The following is a 20,016-nucleotide window of genomic DNA, read 5'->3' as shown; positions in this document are numbered from 1 at the left end:
AGCTGGGGAGTGTAAAACCTTCAGCATTAGCACACTAGACACAGTTAATTTTTAAATACAGTTTTGTTACCAAGTAAGTGGAACCAAAATTTTCCAACTACCTTTCTCACAGTGCTCAAGTCAAACAATGAGCAGATATCCAGCTGCAGCTTTCCTAAGGAGAAATACTGCAAGGAAGGAAAAAAACACAGACAAATTCAAAGAAATTTTGCAGTGCTGATGTGAGCTACTCTCCTTCGGTTTCTGGCAGTGTAAGTGAAGTAGGAGGAGTCAGCATAAATTACCAAGACTTTGTTGGTAAGGTGTTAAACAGTGAAATAAGAACCTGCGTCTCCAGCTTCTGGCACCTTGGTTCATAAATAACTTCTGCTGTGGTAAAACCGCCTTGATCTGTAACCTAGGTAGGTGGTAACAGCAAATTCTAAATGATATTGGGTCCACAGCTCGCTCCTTTTCTCCTCACCAGTAAATATTTATTCACTCTCAGCCCTGAAATAGAAAATCCCCATTGAACTGCAGCAGCACTAGGCATTATTTCCTATCAGGCACAGCACAAACTGGAGCCCAGGGTGAAGGAGATTATTTGCCCTGAAGATAATCAGCACTGCCTCATTCCACAAGAATTTTAACAACACACATATGATAATCTGGCCCTCCAGAACTATCACACCTAAACCGGTATCCCATCAACAGCTCTTAGAAATCCATTAGAAAGGAAAAAAATACGATCAGCACAGAGCCCTTGTGACTATTGCTGCTTTCACACAGAGTACACACTGTGTGCTCCTCTCTGCTATGCACAGGATACAGTACATTTTCTAACAGAAAAAAAATGCATTTTCTGTCATGCTCATAACCGCATTCTATACCCTTTACCCAAAAATCCCTCAAGGACTACTGTCACAAAAAGGACTAGATGCAAAATTAGACTTTGTCTGCTTTCTCCATGCTGGTGGGAGCTGTACAGCATAATGTGGCTGAAGCAGGCAATTAACCTTTCTCCATTCAAATGCACAACCAACCACTTAAGACATGCAGTTATTTACATAGGTTTAAAAATACAGCAAATATGAAAATGAACTTGCATTTGCTGGGTGGAAATGCCACGCTCGCCTTCCTTAATCCCGCTCTACATTTTTATTAGGCATCGCCGGCTCTGACCAAGTGTGAAACAATTACATCCCTCGGAGATCCGGTCTCAGCACGCCATTGATGAGGGTGAAAAGAAAGGAGGGGAAGGGAGGCTCGTCCCGGAGGAGCGTCCGGAGGGTACGGCTGGCACTGACCTGTGCGATCCATGGAGGCCGCTCCCGGCTCCGGCTCCGGCGGTGCCCGCGGGGAGCGCGGCTGAGCGGCTGCCGGGGAAGGCGGCGGCGGCGCCGGTCCCTCCCTCCATGTTACGTGTACGGCACACAGAGAGCACACAGCGAGCATAGAGCACAGAGCACAGGGCAGAGCACACAGCGAGCATAGAGCACAGAGCACACAGCACAGAGCACAGGGCAGAGCACACAGCGAGCATAGAGCACAGAGAACATAGCACAGAGCACAGGGCAGAGCACACAGCGAGCACAGAGCACAGAGAACATAGCACAGGGCACACGGCACACCTGGCACACGGTACACAGCACAGGGCACACAGGGCACACGGCACATAGCTCACAGGGCACACAGCTCACAGGGCACACGGTACACAGGGCACACGGCTCACAGGGCACAGGACACACAGGGCACACGGCACACAGGGCACAGGGCACACAGGGCACACGGCACACGGTACACAGGGCACACGGTACACAGGGCACACGGCTCACAGGGCACACGGCACACCTGGAACACGGCTCACAGGGCACAGGGCACACAGGGCACACGGCACAGGGCACAGAGGGCACACGGCACATAGCTCACAGGGCACACAGCTCACAGGGCACACAGCTCACAGGGCACACAGCACAGGGCACACAGGGCACAGGGCACACAGGGCACACGGCACAGGGCACAGAGGGCACACGGCACATAGCTCACAGGGCACACAGCTCACAGGGCACACGGTACACAGGGCACACGGTACACAGGGCACACGGCTCACAGGGCACACGGCACACCTGGAACACGGCTCACAGGGCACAGGGCACACAGGGCACACGGCACATAGCTCACAGGGCACACAGCTCACAGGGCACACGGCTCACAGGGCACACGGCACACCTGGAACACGGCTCACAGGGCACAGGGCACACGGCACATAGCTCACAGGGCACACAGCTCACAGGGCACACAGCACAGGGCACACAGGGCACACGGCACACAGCTCACAGGGCACACAGCTCACATGGCACACAGCTCAGGGCACACGGCACACAGGGCACACGGCACACAGGGCACACGGCACACAGGGCACACAGCTCAGGGCACACGGCACACAGGGCACACAGCTCAGGGCACACGGCTCACAGGGCACACAGCACAGCCGCACGACAGCGGGATGGAGCTGCCGGGGCAGGGAAGGGGCAGGGGCTGCTCCCACGCCAGCCCCGCCGCGATGCTCCTTAGCCCCGGGTTTAACCCCCTCAAAAGGGGGTATTCATAAGGTAAAAGTACAAGGCAGCTCGCTGGTCTGGGCTCCCATCCTGCCCTCCCTCAACAGCACCGATTCACATTTTCCTGAGGCTGCTACAGACATTTCAGCTGTAACCCTTTCCCGACTGCAGGAGCAAGAGGCATCTCTTGTCGTGAGCACCTCCATCCCCGTCCCTCGGATCCATGCAGGGATGTTTTCACCTGCCCTTCGTGGTCCGACCCCTAAATAACACTTAAACAAGTGACCAATAAGGACCATACGAGCAGGAGTTACTCCCAGCTCTACCAACTGGTTAACCTTGGATATATCACATTGATGTGTATGCTGTTCTGCTTCCTCCTTTTGGAAAACAGGGTAATATTTACTGCGTTCCCAGAGGAGACTTGTAAGCCTTAATTTATTTCTCTGTTTATGCAGCCAGTTTGAAAAAGAGCTGCATAAAAACTGCTATTACAATTTCTAGTTCATACACCAAACCAGAAATGAGAAATAATTATTACAACCTAACTTTCAGATCCCACTAGAAGACTGAAATCCTTCATCAGACCACCAGTGCAGCAGTGAGGATGATGAGCTCTCCATCCAAGGTACCGAGGCCTAGCAAATAAGAGGAAAGCCTGGATGATGGATGGCCTTCAGTCCTGGCTTGGCAATCAGCGTGTTGTGTGACCTTCATCAAGTCATTTTAATCTTTCTGTATCAGTACAGAATGCAGAGCTGTGAAACGGCCCAAGATTTTCTGTGGTGTTATCACTGCTACTCCTGCCTGAAGCTCAAAGGTACAAGCCAGAATTTGTAGCAATACTGGATATTGTCTGGCTGCAGCCCATGGCAACTCCACGTGGAATCTAAAGGTTTTGCACATAGCTCCTCTCAACTCAGCAGGATGCTGAGGGTTATCAGTATAAATGAAGATTTTGGGGAGGTGAAATTCTGTATGCTTTTTAGACTCAGCAAGACACCAAGTTAAGAAAGACAAAAATATTTCCAAAACACCACCTTGTTTAAAATTCAATAGAAGAGGCTGCACAACACCAAATTATACAGAACAGTCCGTACAACTGTTCTTTTTTAGTCTGTAATGGTTGGATCAGTGCTGTATATCAAATACTGTATAACTGAGTGACAATAACCCTGTTCATCAGCCCAGATGCCTAAGGACACAGCCAGGCCCAGCATGAGCTCAGCACTTAGAGGAGACAGGGAAGATTCCAGCTTGGCAAAGCTGAGCAAAGTCAAACAGGTTATACCAGTTCTGTGCCTAGAAAGCTTAATGATCCTTTCCAAATCCCTCTTTCCCAATGCTAATTTTGATTTGTTTCACCAAAACAGACATGCAGGAATGGGACAACCTAAAGATAGAAGAACTTAATAGGAAACAACATGTCCATTTAGGAAAAAATAACTGTTCTCATTTTGCAGCAGTGGCTGCTGGGCTGCAGGAGCTGTTTAAACACATTTCCTGTCCCTGGACCCCTCACCTGCAGCTCCCAGTGACAGAGACCAAGGGATACTGGGTGGATTCATCCCAGGGATTATAAACCTCAACTGGTGAACTTGACCTCTCTGACTTGAGTGGGGAAGTTAATTCAAATTCCAAGACAGGAGAAAACAGAAGCACACTGAGAAGTGAAGGATTCGCATGAAGTGATGGGGACAGAGTCAGGGCAGAGGTCCCCCATGGTCCAAGACCCCAAAGCACCAACAGAATGGGAACACAAGGTGAGATATCCTGTGGGAATTCTCTACCCAGGTGCAGTACAGTAAAATACTGCACCCTAAGGTGACCACAGATGGAAGATAAACTTCTGCTTAAAGAAATGAGACTAAAAACCAGTTTCATAGTTCCTGGCGAACAGTGTTCAATCCAAGCTGAATGAAACAGAACAAAAGCAAAACCAAAGCTGTCACTTCAGAAAGTGATAAAGCATAAAAGCACAACAGACACTGTCCACACAGCATCTGCTACAGCTTAAGGTCTACTACCCTGCTTAGAGGAGTAGAAATAGCTGTGGGAAAAATTAGAGACATGTATTCACTACAGCTCCAGGAGACTCTTCCAACTACCTGGAAAGCTGTGAGAAGCAGAGAGAAGGTGCAGAGAGACTGAGCACATGCACTCCCTAGACAGGCAGGTGTTGGGGGCACAGCACAGGACAGTGCCCTGCTGCTGCTTCCCATGTTTCCATGCTGAGATCCCACCTCCAGCTCCTCTCCCCTCGCCCAGGGCTACCTGTTCTCTGCACTTGAGCTGCAAAGCCACCAAGGCCAGAGCCTCTCTTGCTTTTTATCTGTACATTTTTCAGTACAGCACAGCCTTTCTCCAAGGCCAGGGCTCAGGACTGTACAGCTAAACAACTAATAAGGATTTTGTTTCACAGCTAACTAGAATTCACCAGTTATTCGGAATACCACTGTGCATGTTCAAGTGCCACATTTAAATAAGGTCTTTAAGAGATCTCTTAGAAAACCAGGCTCAAAACTGTTATGGTTTGATATAACCTCACAGGTTTCCTGCACATGGGCTGGGTTCTTTCTGCTGGAGGTAAGTTCTGACAGTAATAGATCATTTTTCTAATGCAGACAAGATCTCTCTCTAGTCAGATTCGCTTTCCCTCTATTTAGGTCCTGAATTATCACAATAACAAAATTAAAAGCCTGACTCAAATTGGGGGTTTGTTGCTGTTTTTTCAATTAGGAGAGCAGAGCAGAGAGGTATCACTAACTGCAAGCTCTAATTTGCTGTTAAAATAGCAAATGGCTTGGAAATATTTACCTCTTAATCCTTGGAGTAACAGGGGATGGCTGAGAATCAAACTCAAAACAAATCTCCAACCTGGAAAGCTGCTTTATGATATGGTTGCACCCATGACCAATTAATTTAACTTCAGGTTGATAGAGTTAACACAGATAATTTGATTACAGAACGATTCAGCTTTCTACCACCTAAATAAATTTTGGGAAGCTGCAACAGCAACTCCTGTTCCAGACAATTCTCTTCTAACAGAAATTTCTGTCAACTACTTAAGGAACAGGATTATGCAATTCTTTACCACTTCTCACCTCTGTCAGTAATTTCCCTCCACCTTTGATAGCTTCTCTGACTTTAAACACTATTCCATTTAAGAAGATAAAAGTGCCAGGCAAGAGAGGATTTCAAATATAACCTCTTCGATTGCTTGAGGTTATCTAGGCAGAGAAGGACCAAGGATGCTGCAAGCCTTCCTCCCTTGCTCTTTACATAATTTTTCATTAAATTAAAAATGGATTATAATTAATAATGTATGCATGGTAAGACACTGCAGGATCGCTTTTGTTTCCAAAAGTAAATTAATTTAATGCGAAAACAGTTCAATGCTAAGCTATACAAATTTTTGAGTAAATTATTTGAAGCACCACCATTCTTGTAGGGTATTCTACAGCCACAATTTTAGCTCAAGTGCTCCTCAATACACACTGAAGCAAGTTTAGGAAACAAAGACCAACTGGACAGTTGGAACCAAGGAACTAAAATATTTAAAAGAAAGTCTTGCTGCTAGCCCAAGTTGAGAACTATTTCATTGCTAATTAATGATATAGGTCACAAACTGCTCTCTCCTGAGAATTATGACAGGACATTTGCCTCCCCCAGCCACAGAGCACAGGTGCTCAGGGCCTGTTTAATGTAATTTTATATGAAAAATGGTGGTTTTACACCAGAAGGACTCAGTGAATCACAGCACAAGAAAGAGAAAACCAGGCTGCACTTTGTGACTGACGAAACATATGTAAAAGCCTTCCAAGCTGTGCCCACATCAGAGGCTCCTCGGGCATGGCTAGGGCTGGGTGAGCCTCTGACGGGCTGTTTGCACCCTGCTCCCACACGAAGGCAGAAGTGCTGACAGGCACCTCCCAATCCCTGTCCAGAGGGACATTCCTGCACATTGTCCCGTGCAAAGCTATGCCCAAGGCTCCACTTTAAATACAAGTGTACTGCCACTGCTGCACACCTCCCAGTTAATCATCTGAAGGGCCATTCAGCCAGCTATGTGTTATTGCACCTCCAGGATAGCTCCTGCACCTCCAGGCCTCTGTCCTGCTGAATTCCTTGGTACACACCTTGGGTTTGTGATGCCCAACCCATCTGCTGCAGGTGTGTTACTGATTTCACAAACTGCAGAGTGTAGGTGTTTATCAGGGGAAGGAGAGGAGAAACAATTCAGGATGTCAGTGAAAACCCAGCCCTGCAAACACCTCAGAGCAGGAGGGTGATTGGGATGTGGAGGCTAAGCTCTGCTCACACTGTGTACATGCTGCAACGCCTGACACTCCACAGTCAAACCCACACTGAAAACTCGGATCTTTTCGAGGGTGCATTATAAAATGCACAAGTGTCAAGCTCCAATAGGATACTCAGACTTCAGACCAGACACAGCACATGAAGAGGAAGCTAAGCAACCTCTACCTGGCTCCAAGTCCTGCATGGCACACACAGTATGTGTTTTTAAGTCATGAACCACCATCTTCACTGGTGGAATCTCTGCCAGAAGATACAGGTACTCCCTGTAACTTAATGTTAGCAAAACCCTATTCCAGGGTAAAGGGAAACTAGCCTTGTGGAGCAGACACTCAACTAGATGAGTAATTCCAGCATTCCCACACTGCCTTTCTTCCTCCCCCAAAAAGTCTGAGCAAGCTGCTGCTCAGGACAAGTTTGTGCTTGTCCTGTAGTGCTGTGTCTAAGATGTGTTTCTGTGTGTGATCCACCTGCTCTGCTCAGCACCTGCCCTCAGGGAACGAGCAGGCACTCAGAGGTATTCCCCTCAAAAGCGTCTTAGACACGGGAAAAGAGAACTCTGCAGTGCAAAGGAAACAGAACCTTTGTTAAAAATTTACATTTTCACAAGCTCACTATGGAGAAACAGATCATCAGCATCACAACTGCTCGGGAGCAGCTCACTGAGCCTTGAGAAAGTGCAAGATAAGCTACAAGGACAAGAAAAACTCCTGAGGGATGCAGAGCAGAGACATGAGAGAGAAGCATACACAGTAATTATCACACACAAGGTCTGGGTTTCTCCAGCCTTGGAGAAAACAGGAGCAGGTTCAGCCGCAGGGAGAAGCAGGGGCAGCTCAGGGAAAAGAGGTGTTTGAGCTCCTGACACTGTTCAGAAGAGCTCTGCCACCCTTAAAACTGGCAGCCGAGAGAGAAACTCTGGTCATTAAAGCTGGATGATGGAAGCGGCCCATGAGGGAGAGCCACAGTTTGAGACAATGTGGTACAAAGTGACCAAGTCTGAGCACTGGGGAACAGATCAAATGGCAGCAGCACAGACACACTGCACTGGCCCCAGGTCACAGCTCCCCCAGGTCACAGCATCGGGCCCCCAAAACACAGCAATTCACAGAGCAGCTTCTTCTCCACAGCAAGAGCTCTGCACTAGCAAGGACACACAAAGAACATCTTGCAACTGATTTGAGCATCCATGTATCCATAACCAGAGGAGACTGCACAGGTGTTGAAAAATTTCAAATGCTTCCCCCATCTGTCCATTCCTCTTCTTTCTGAGCATCATTCCACATTTCCCCAAGACCTTTTTCAGCCCAGCCACTCTTTTAAGTACAAGCTGATCCTCTCTTTTGCCACCTGAACTGAAAAATGTGTGTTGGTTGTGAGCACTGTGGGCAGTCCAGACCACCAGAGCAGTGCACCTTTAGGCTGCAGGAGGGTATCCCATGGGATTGCACATTCCATCCTCTGCAATAGGAGTGATCCAACTCCACACCTGCACAGCAGGGAGCTTCCCACGTGGAAGAGCTGGGAATTGCATTAAGCATCTCTGGTGCAGCTGTCAGGCACTCAGTGTCTAAATACACAGTCCTACAAAGGACTCCAGTTTGCTTTTTCCCCCAGTGTAAAGCTGGCAATGAGCTGCTCTGGTTTTATATTAGGCAACCATAATTTGACTCACAGGACTATACTGTAATTGCTCTAGCAATAATTCTGCCTCTATCTCACCTCAGTCCCCCCCGAATGAAAGTTTTTATTTAAAATATTCCCCAAGACAATTACAAGGAGAGAAAGGAAGGAGAATTTCTGTCTTCTGTGTCCTCGTCTTATCACAGCCATCATTCTCTTTTCACTCTGACTGACCCTCTCTGAAACAGGGCTATGGTTTTGCCTGTTCAGACATTAAAGTTTGCAGATACTGTGGTTTAAGTACCTCCATCTGTACAGTCTCTCTGTTCTATTCTTTCTAACCATGTGCAGGCAGTTCAACCTCCCTTCTCCACACTCAGCATCCAAGTAAAGGATATTGCTGATGTCCTCCCTGTGAAAAGCAGCGAGTTGAAAGTCAGTAGAGCAATGATTACTCAAACATTCCCAAAGCTGCCTGTGTAACCTCTCAGAGCTTGCACTCAGTGTCATGCCAAGTTCTCCACATTAACCCATGAAAGAATGTGCACTATTTCCTCAGAGATCAGTGATTTGGGGCTGATGAGGAAGTCAGGGCACACATTCCAGGAGCTTGAGCCTGTGAATCCTGCAGGAAGCTTCATTTGACTGAAGCTGGATTCTGCACAGACAAAACTGCACAGGAAGGTATCTTTAAATGACCCCTCATTACCTCTGCCCTGCTCTCATATTATTAGAAAACATTTTCAGAATTGCTCCTCGTCTACTTAAGTGTGTTTTAAGCCATATCAAATGTCCCAAAACCTGACACCCAGCTTTCACCTCACCCTGCTCTTCACATCTCTCTTCATTGCTTTACTTCATCAGGTTCCTACTCAACTGCTTTCTCTTTTTCAAGTTCTCATTGTTACCTGCTCTCCACCTTATCACTTTCCCACCCACATCCTTCATTGCCCTCCTGTTACTTCAGTCTTTCCACAACCTCTTATCCGTATACTTCCTTCTATGCTTTCACTCCTTCATTATCACAAAATGTCCTCTATCTCCTTTCCCAAGTGTTGCTTTCTAAGAAACTACTTTATCCTCCTACAATTAAAAAAATCAAGTCTCTTCAATCAAGTCTTGCAATTTTTAAACCTATGGAGAGAGGCTGGAAAAAGCTGAGGAACACCAATTGGTTTTAGTTTTTAACACTGTCCTTCTGCTGCCCCTAAATCAACATTTTATGCTCACAGCTTTGATGGCCAAATGAAATGCTGACAAAATCCAGCCAAAGTTAAATCAATTATCCAGAGGTCTTGCCACAAGCATTGACACCTTGACACCAAGAACACTTGACAAACTACAGGATTTGCTCTCCCAGGTCATTTATCCAGACATGGGACACATTGTTATGCTAATAGAGATTTATTTTCTTGGCTCTGGAAAAACGACTCTGCAAAGCATTCCCTCTCCAAGCACAACACAGGTGACAGTCTCTCCCCTGCTCTGCAGCAAGTCTGAGAGCTGAGAAGGGAAAGAAATCCAGTTATATCAGCTGGGACTGCTGAAGGGAGACAATACACAGTACTGTCGAAGTGGGAGACACAGCAGAAGCAGCAGGAAGGATCAGCTCAGTGTCTCACACAAAATCCAGACAGTTCTGCACCGCAGGGTAGGACTGGGAGAGGAAATTCTTGGTATAAACCTGGATTTAAAGCTTGTGTGTCAAGCAGCATCACACAGGTCACCTCAGACTGGGAACTCACCTTTATCCAAGGCTTTTTCCAGCTGTGTAAAAGTATCGGGGCTTTGGGGAGGTAAATAAATGAAAGCCATGAGCTTCACTGAGCTACACTGGAAGCTCAGGAGTGACTTGGAACACTCTGCTGATACCTGGACGTGACTCTCACAGCCTTGGGGAGGGCTGGAGCTACACACAAGGTCAGGGAGCTCAGAAAAGCGCAGGGAAAACCCAGCAGCATGGATAGGAGGGTTCAGAACCCTCTGGAAGAGCCTGTGATCTGATCACTGGAGCACCAATTACTTCCAAACACAAATAGCTGGAACACCTCAAATAAATGAGGTGTGGAGTTTGTCCTTCACAGAAGATGCTGCCTCAACACAGAGAAACAGCCAACAGGACAGAAACATAACATGCAGGAAGTTCCAAAATACAGCAGAAATTTCTCATTTTCCAGGGATAGTCTTATCTTCACCTGCAGGGCATTTATTTGGTCAGTCACAGCTCTGTATCTGCAAATCCTCCTCCATTCCAGTGCTATAAACACACAAATATTCTGTTTTATGAAGCTTGAATAATATTCATGGAAACTGTCACTCGATCTCATTCTGACATTCACTCTGCGTTCAGAGGGACGAGATCATTGAGATCCCCAGGATTGTTACTGGGGGGTTTATTTCTATGTTTAAACATTGGAGAAGGAGATGATACATGGAAATGTAGAGTTTTATGTTGCGTAACACAAATGTTGCAAAGCAAGAAATGCTGCTCCTGCTCCTACCCCCAAGGAAAACCAGTGCACCTCCAAGCTTTAGCTCATCCTCTGATGTTCCAAGGTAAGGATCAATTCTGGCTACCACTCAGAAAAATACACAAACGAAGCACAGAATGCATTTTTATCCTGATCTTTTCATGAAAATATCACTGTTTTTCTTAAAAAACTGGACATAAATGCTTTTTGTTAAAAGATAAGTTCTGTGTTTTCTCAAAGTACAGCTTCTGGGATTTTTTTTCAAAATCACGGAAAGCTTTTTAACATAGCACACAGTTAAATGACAATAAAATGGCTGTTTTGAACATGAAGGAGATTACACTTTTTCTGAAACAGAAAGAAAAGAAGATGAAAGACAAATCTAATTTTCTCTCATTATAATCCATTGATGCACAGATTTTTGTTAATTGCTTTCCTTATGGGTGTAATCTAAACATTTTAAGCTATAATAAACCTACGAAGCACCATAGGAAAATAGTAGAGAAAGAGCCTGGGGAATCTTTTAGCAAATTTTTCATTAGTTTTGCATGGAGAACACCAAGTGAGAAGCCTGTGTGTGTATTATAGCCAGAAAACATCAAAGTGTAATGGCCAGGGAAAAGGGACAGACAGAAAAGGATATTCCAGCCCTGCTCCCCAGGCCCAACATCCAGAATTCCTAACACTCCCATTCCTGCAAGTCCCCAAGGCCAGCCTGGATGGGGCTCGGAGCAACTTGGTCTTGTGGAAGGTGTCCCTGCCCACGGAGGAGGTAGGACTGGATGGGCTTTAAGATCCCTCCCAACCCAAACCATTTATTGGTTTGGTGGGAAAGGGAATAACAGAAGCTGTTGAACACATGTACTAGAAAAACCAGAAAACAAAATATGTCTGGGTAATAAAAACCAAAGTGTGTCCAGTGCAATTTCCCCCAGAGTCAGGAGAGCTCAGCCAGGCCGGTTTGCACTGCAAGGCTGGGGCACCCCTGGTCCCCAAACCAGCCCTGCCGGACATGCAAGGAAACTAGGAACTGCCCACACGGGGCTAAAAAGCTGCTTCCTCATTAAGTTTCCAAAGTGTAATGAGCACACAAGGTGTAAAAACAGCAGTTTAAAACCCAGTCTCTCCTGTCTCCACATCAACAGGTAACTAAAATTAAACACAAACTGGAAAACAGATTTAAAGCATTTTCTCAGTAACTAGAATGAACTGAGGATTTCATGTGCTTTTTGTCTTGATGCTCACAGTTCTGCAACAAGGCTGGGTTTTACTCCTTTTCACTCAATATTTACACAATGTAGCAGTTGATCATTTAGTTAGGGGTAAAACTCAGTGCTTCACACCTGTGCAATACTCTTTTCAACATAGACTGAACATATTTCATTCAGCAAAAAGCTGGTATGTTTACAATTATTACCATTCCTTTCCCCGTTGTGGTTTGACATTGCCAAATGCCAGGGACCTAGAAAGTCATTCACTTACCTTCTTCTGCTACAGCTGAGCAGAGGAGAGGGAAAAAAAATCATCAAAGGGCTCATGAGTTTAGATAAGGACTGGGGGAAAACATTCCAAGGGCAAAACAGGTTCAAATTTAAAAGCATAATGTCAATTTATTATTAACAGAGGAGGATAATGACAAGCAAAATAAGCCTTTAAAATACATTCTTATTCCCCCAGCCCTGCCCTTTTTCCCACCAACAGTACAGGGACACAGGGACAGGGGTTTTGGTCAGTTCATCACTCGAGATCTTCTGCTCACTCAGGGTGGGGAGTCTTTCCTCTGCTATGCCATGGGGTTCCTCCCATGGGCAAACAGTCTTCCCAAAACTATTGTGGCCTGGGTCACTCGTCCACGGGGTGCAGTCTTTTAAAGGCTAGGCTGCTCTGGTTTGGAGGTAAGGGCCTTTTCTGTCGATTTCTGGAAGCAGGGGCCCTCTCTCTTCATTTGGGTCTCCCACTGGATCACAGCTCTCTCTAGCATCCACCTGCTCTGGTGGGAGCACTTTTCCCATGGGCTGCATCTCTGCATCCCCCGTGGGCTCCATGCATTCCAAGGGACAGATGGTTTCACCATGTCCCCACCATGGTCCCCAGCATGGCCTGCAGAGGAATCTCAGCTCTGGCACCTGGAGCACCTCCTGTCCCTTCTCTCACTGACCTTGGTGCTGCCTGCTGCCTCCCTCACATGTCCTCACTTCCTCCTCCTCTCTGACTAGAAGAAAAACTGCTGCTCATGGGTACCATTGCCCACAAGTTCCACTAATTCAAAGATTCTTGCAGATCCAAGGAGTTGATTTCACCCAGGTTCCGCATAAGGGAGTGGCCCAGCACCTTTCTGCTGTGCGGGCAGAGTTTAAGGCCCCTCCTCAAGGGGGGCATCAGGAAGGAGAAGCTGCTGCCACCACCCCCACCCCAGACTTTTCTTCTGAAGTATGGCATCACAGAGGTGTTACCAACCTCTCTAACTGGGCCAGCAACATGTCCATCTCCAGAGCCATCAGAGACTGCCTCTGTCAGGCATGGTGAGAGCTTCTAGCAGCTTCTCACAGAAGCCACCCCTGTGCCCCCCGTGGTTTCCTCCCCCATTGCTACCAAAAAAACAGGCTGTGCCAAATCAACAGACCCCCAAGGGGTTATCACAGATTTAATGGCAACAGCTTAAATCACCAGAGCTCAGGTCAACAGCCTGAAGCTCCCAAGTCATGATTCAAGACTGTCCTACAGGTACAAGATGAAGGATCCATAAGGACACTCCACTGTTGCCTGCGTTGCTGCAGTTGGCCATGCACAGACTTTTAAACACACATCTCAGTGACTGCTTGGAATTACAGGCTTGAGAACAGTGTTCGAGACAATGCTGCTCCTGGGGGAAAAAAGAGACTGCAGACAAACCCAGCTTGAAGAGCAAAAGAGAACACTTGTTTGCATCCTTTGTAACATCCTAAATATGAGAAAGTAACATTCCCCTACAGCCACCTCACTAGTCAGGCCACCCTCTCTTCTGGTTCACAAACTCACTTTGATTATTTCATAAAGAACTGCTGCTGGCATAAATCAAATTCTTCACAGATTAAAGAGAAAGAATCCAACATAATCTGCTAAATACAAGCTTTTCCTGAAAAGCACTACCTGATCCTTGGCTCAAGGTTTACCCCCCAGTCTTTCAGGGGGACAGGATTTCTTAGACATCTACTGCCAGTTATTTTAAACAGATCTCCAGCATCTATTCCATGGATGTGAGGAACAACAGCATCAAAACCTCAGGACAAATGATGTCATTAAATCAGAAGAGAATATAGGATAATATATCAGCACCTGAGTGATTACTATCATTAAAGAAAGCAAGTAAACCCACTTCTCCCTTCAATGAGTTAGTTTCAGTTGTGTCTGGGAGTCCCAGCATTGATTGAACCCCACAGTTCCAGCAGAAACATTCACCAGATGGAAGAGTCTGCACAGAAAAGCTGGAGAAGAAACAAAGGAATGGGGCATTAAAAGACGTATCTGAGCACACAGTTAATTACTGTGGGGTACCAGTCAGGTCTCCAAAGTCCCAGCTCTGTCTCTCCATCCCTCACAGGCCATGCTGGATCACCAACAGATTCTTCCTCAAGAAAGCAGGAGGAAAAAAACCATCATGTGGGGCCAGCAAGGAAGGCAGACAATCTCCTGCACATTTTGTTGAGCCAAAATGAGCTCTTTGAGCTCACCCCTGAGCACTCACAGAAACCAAACAAGTAACAAATTTTTCCATAGACTTTGAAAGCAAATGAGTATTTTATTCAAACCAATGTAAGATAATTGTAAATAGTGTAGTAGAGCAACACGTTATGCACCAGCAGAGAAGCCTGCAGTAAATCATGGGCAGCTGAAGATCAGACCTGCAGCAGGGCAGAGCTCCTACATCAGCCACCAGCACTTACTACTGTGAGCAAGACACAACTCCCCACAGTACCTCCACAGTGTGCAGGGTAAGGCCATTGCTCCCAGGGGAACACACGTGCATCGTGTGGAATCACTTGTCTAGTCCCACCAGAGACCCCTCAAACCAAACACCTCTCATTTCTCTCCAGGAAGAACAGAGAGACTTTTTAAAGTCTCAACAATCCACACATGAATTTTAAGACGTCTTGAGACTCAATTTCTGTCAGAGGAATGGAGGGAAATGAGTAAGTCACTATGTTTAAGTCAAACCTATAAAAAGAAACACGAGTGTCAGACTCCTGGGTGACAACTCTGGGGTGGCAGGTGACTCATGCCCTGGCACAGGCACACTGTAATTTGGTGCAAAGAAGTCATCATAATCAATATTTACAGGTGGGTATTTTTATTAAAAAGTACACATTCACCACAACAGATTTAGAGACTGCTCTTTGAATACAAATAAAAGCATCAGACGAAAAATTCTGCACCTCCCTCAAAATAAATGTCTTCAAACCTGACCATACAGATGAACATTTACCATAGAACATCCCCACTGGCACCAACACCCAAAAGCACAGGGTGAGAGAATTTCCTCACAGAAAGGGTTGTTAAACCCTGGAAGGGGCTGCCCAGAGAGGTGGTGGAGTCCCCATCCCTGGAGGTGTCCAGGGAAGGCCTGGACGTGGCACTGTCAAACCAGGACAGGCACTCAGTGCTCTGGGCTGGTGACAGGGTGGGGATCAGGCACAGGTGGGACTCAGTGGCCTGGGAGGGATTTTCCAGCCTAGATCCAACCTGATCCTGCAATTCTGTGATCACTCCATGGGGAACTTATGAAACTTGTTTAAAAGGATCAGTGCTATTATGCAACTGTTAAATATGTTCATATTTCCATCATGAAAACAAACACTGCCAACTCCTCAGGGATTAATCTTGGGAAGCACCAGATAGATTTCAAGCACACGAGGTGATTACTTGGACGTTTCTGACAACTTCATGCCTAAGGGCTGCAATTGTGAACCAGAACTGGTGGCAGAGCTGGTGCCTCTGCTAAGGGCCTCTGATCTGAAGTGGCAGTAATAATCTTTTTTATGTGTCCTATTATCTGGGAAACACAGAATAATGTTACAAATGAAATTAGGAAAAAACCCTAAACACGTGCAATAAGCTTAAGAAAATCAAGATCTTAGAAAAGAAAGAAAATTTAAACTCTACGCATTGCACCACAGTTACATATAGCACACATTTATTTCCCAGGCTTCTCATGCTCACTGCAGGCTCTCCATATGATCAGCTTATGCTTATAGATTTGCTTTCAATATATAACATTATAAATAGGTTATATACAGAGCTTACCTGCAAGAAGGCCCAATATTTGCAAATTAAAAACAAGACCATCCCCATTTTAAATGACTACAGAAAAGCCCAGACACATCTTTCCCAGATCAAATAGGAAGACTCACAGTTGATTTCATTCCAATTCTGTTAGTGCCAAACATCCAGCATTCCAGACCTAGTAAATTGTGTGTCCAATTATCACTCGTACAGGGGCTGCATTTAAATGAAGATTATGAAAATGAAAGGGACTCAAAATGCCTTTCTGGCTAGAGAAGTGAGCATTGAAAGTGATAGTTGTTCAGGGAAAGCATTTCTAAAAATGTTAATTCTTACCAAGTGTGGTTTTAATAAAGATCTAAAGATTGCCACATTTTTTCCTTGCTGTCCCTCACTCCCACCCCATGACAAAGTAATCTACGAGACACAAAAAAGGCAAACAAAGATTTTCAGTAAGAGAGGCTGTTCATGAATGAGAACAGAGGAAAAATTGACTGAGGGGGAGAAAAGAAAAACATTTTTTAAAAAGAAGGAGATTAAAAGAAACAAGCAACCCAAACAATAGTGTAAGTTAAAAGCGTTAGAAAAAGTTTGCCTCTAAATGGAGAGCAGACAGTGCAGAAAGAAAAGTTTGGGCATGCTGAAGCACCATCATTAATGGAAAAATGCAACTAGGCAGGTTCCCTAAGTGCAACCCCACACCCTTGTGAACCAGCACATCCAGATGCCTTTTCCTTCCTCGACACTTCTGGGGCAAGTTCCCTCTCCCAGAGTACACAGTGACCAACACATCAGCCTTGGGTTACAGCTATTTTATGTTTCTATCCCACCCACAGAAGCTGTGGCCACCCCATCCCTGGCAGTGCCCAAGGCCAGGCTGGACAGGGCTTGGAGCAGCCTGGGACAGTGGAAGGTGTCCCTGCCCACGGCAGGGGTGCAATGAGATGGGCTTTAAGGGCCCTCCCAATCCAAAACATTCCTGATCAGTTCTAGGGATGGAGACCCACAGCTCCCTATTACAATGCTAGTTCTAAACAAACAATGTGCCACAATCCTTCCATTCCACACAGGAACAGAATGGGTATTTCATGCCTAGAATAGGATTTTGAAAGGGTAGATGGGTTAAAAGTGACCCACTGGGCGAACCACTAACTAAAATAATATTTCCAAATACATCTTTAGGCAAAAGCTTGACACCAGGATGTCATGTTCCTCAGAAATCTCAATCCCGGTGCCTGATGCCCAAATGATTTCCCAACATTGCTTCCAAAGCAGAAAAAACACAAATATTTTTTAAAAAGAAGATAAAATAAAAATCACTTGGCATAATTTTACTATCACAGGCAGGAAAAGGATAGGTGAAGAAGGAAAGTGCTATAAATATTCCTGATTTAGGTTCCTACAGCAGACAAACTGATGGATTCGATGCACTCAGCAATATAACCTGTATTTAACAGAATCTACTCCAAGAACATTCCTGGGGTAGCAGAAGTCATGTCTGAGCCCCTCTGGAGATTGAGAAGAGGTTTTCTCAGTTGGAAGGCAGTAGCAGAGCTGAGCTCAGACTCTGATCTCTGGTGCAGCTGAGGACTCCGTGCCTGCCAGGCCAAAGCACGGGAGCCCAGCCCAGCTGCAGGGCCAGGGCTGGCACGGAGCCCTGGCTCACCTGAGCTGTGCCAGGCAGTGCTATCGCTCGGGAAGGCACAGGGGAGTGCACCGAGTGCTGGGTACACGAGCCAGCGTGGTGCATCAGCCTGGCCTGCCTTCAGCCCTGTCACACAGCCCCACCCCAGGCACGGGACTGCCCTTTTATCTCAACTAAAGCTTTTAAAGCAGACTAGTGCAAATGTTATCCTTGCTGTGACTGGATTCCTGGGCATGGGACATAATAAGCACTGATTTTAGCCACAGATCTCAAATTAAAACCTTTATGGACTTCCTGTCAAGTGATGCAGTATTTAATTTAAATCTTTTAGGTGGGCTATATAGGAGTACTACCAGTAATCACATTCTGAAGAATTATTTTGAATCGCATTCCTAGTCACAATTAGATGGAATTCCTGCTCTTCTCCTCCAGAACTATTGCTACCATATAAATTCAGCCTCTGTTTTCATGCCAAACTTACAGTTATCAACAATGAAAGCACAACCCACATTTAGTGCTGGACAGAGCTTCTGCTCTTTCTTGTGACTTGATCTAGATGCCAGGGGTTTAGAAATACGAGTAGTAATAATAATAATAAAAGTAGCAATATTTATTAATAATCATCAAATAAATAATCCTATTGAATATTTAAGCCAGTAATCATCTCGTTAAAAATTTCTCCTGGGTGTCTCAGAGTGCATGTAATTAAGAATCTTCTAAAAAATGATCCAATTTTTCAAATTACATTTCTATAAGATTCAATATGGCTTTATCATGAATATCATGACACTCCTACAGGAAAAAGAAAACAGAGGAAGAGGGAGAGAAAAAAAATTAACTAGATCTTGCAAAAAGAAGGAAACATTGCTCTTCTCCTAGTGCTTCATTACAGAAGAGCTGATGAAATTAAGCAATATATACAGCCCATGCATTGCAACAGAGGCTTGAAATGCCACTTTAACATAAGCCAAAAAAAAAAAAAAAAAAAAGAAAAATCCAATAAAGTAATTTTTAAAAGCCCATATTACTGAGAGACTAATTTTGTTTTCATATTTGGAGTCACGAGCTCCTGCTTTATGTGGCATCTGAGGACGCAAATATATTATTTCACTGTTTTCCAACATCCTCAGTAGCCTGTGTTCCTCCACCTTCTTCACTGCACATCATTCTTCAAACTTGCAGCTAATCAAAGGAAATTTCTGGGATCTTCATTTCCATTTTTAGTGCTGGCCTAGTTAAAAAAACAAAGGGAGCCCAGCAATAAATAGTGAGACAGGCTGCCCTTTTTTTGTTGTTGAAAGAGTAAAGGGAAAGAATCTCTCTGTTCCTCCTTGATCAGATTACTGAGGCAAACAGGCTCTTCAAGAGCTGTTAGCAATGGTGTGAAGTCTGGAGGGAAAGGAGATGGGGAAGAAAGCCATCCTGGAGCTGAAATGCATTCCATGCAGCACCAAGGCAGACACCCCCATGGCAGTCCTGGGAAGTGCTGGTGGGACACCTTGGCTGTGACTGAACTTTTGGACTCCTGCCCAATTCACTTTGGGTGGGTTCAGTTAAATTCTCTGTGTGTGACTTTGTGAACAAGCAGGCAGGCACTTGCCAGACTGTCCCAGCTTGTTTTTAAAGTCTGTAGTTCCGTGCAGCAGGGAGATTTTTGCAACTCTCAGTTATTCACAACACCCTGATCAATTTTCCCAATGATCAATGGCTGATAACAAACCTTGCCAGGTCACATGGAGGCAGCTGGCCTGGAGCAAGTGAAGCTTTGGAGAAAATGAACTGCACAGGCATCACCAGGTCCTCCCCATGGAAATAAGTGAAGACCCAACTCTGCCTTGATTTGTACTGTCCTGAATCTTCCTTTTCCTTAAGAACCAGCTTGCTTTATGCCAGTGTACATCCAAGATGACTGAAATAAAGACTGAGTGACAAATTAAATGAGAACACAAAAACTTGGAATTGCACCAAGAACAGATTCCATCAGCACAGGATTTCACCTGCTCAACACCACAGTGGGATCAGGCGCAGAGAGCAGACCCTGCATGTGAAACAGTCTGCATCTGATTTCTTGGGCAAACTCAGTTTCACAGTGACAACTTGAGGCTTTCAGTGTTCTGGAAGAGACCAAACTGAGGCTTCTGAAGATGGATTTGCTGAGCTG

The 20,016-nt window shown here is 45.6% G+C and overlaps 1 protein-coding gene across 3 annotated transcripts in view; it reads right to left on the bottom strand.

Moving 5' to 3' along the window:
- The window catches only part of ARHGAP32 (Rho GTPase activating protein 32), a 178,951-nt gene extending 177,588 nt beyond the window's left edge, over positions 1–1,363 (bottom strand). For all 3 annotated transcript variants that reach the window (XM_088177983.1, XM_088177985.1, XM_014891117.2), the window contains exon 1: positions 1,287–1,363. The gene's annotated coding sequence lies outside the window, so the exon portion shown is untranslated. The remainder of the gene's footprint in view (positions 1–1,286) is intronic.
- Between the last annotated feature and the right edge of the window lie 18,653 nt (positions 1,364–20,016).

The sequence above is a fragment of the Sturnus vulgaris genome, chromosome 23 (assembly GCF_052056855.1).
Source record: "Sturnus vulgaris isolate bStuVul1 chromosome 23, bStuVul1.hap1, whole genome shotgun sequence".
Lineage (NCBI taxonomy): Eukaryota > Metazoa > Chordata > Aves > Passeriformes > Sturnidae > Sturnus > Sturnus vulgaris.
Note: the sequence above shows the minus strand (reverse complement) of the source record. Positions and strands in the feature narration are given on the sequence as shown.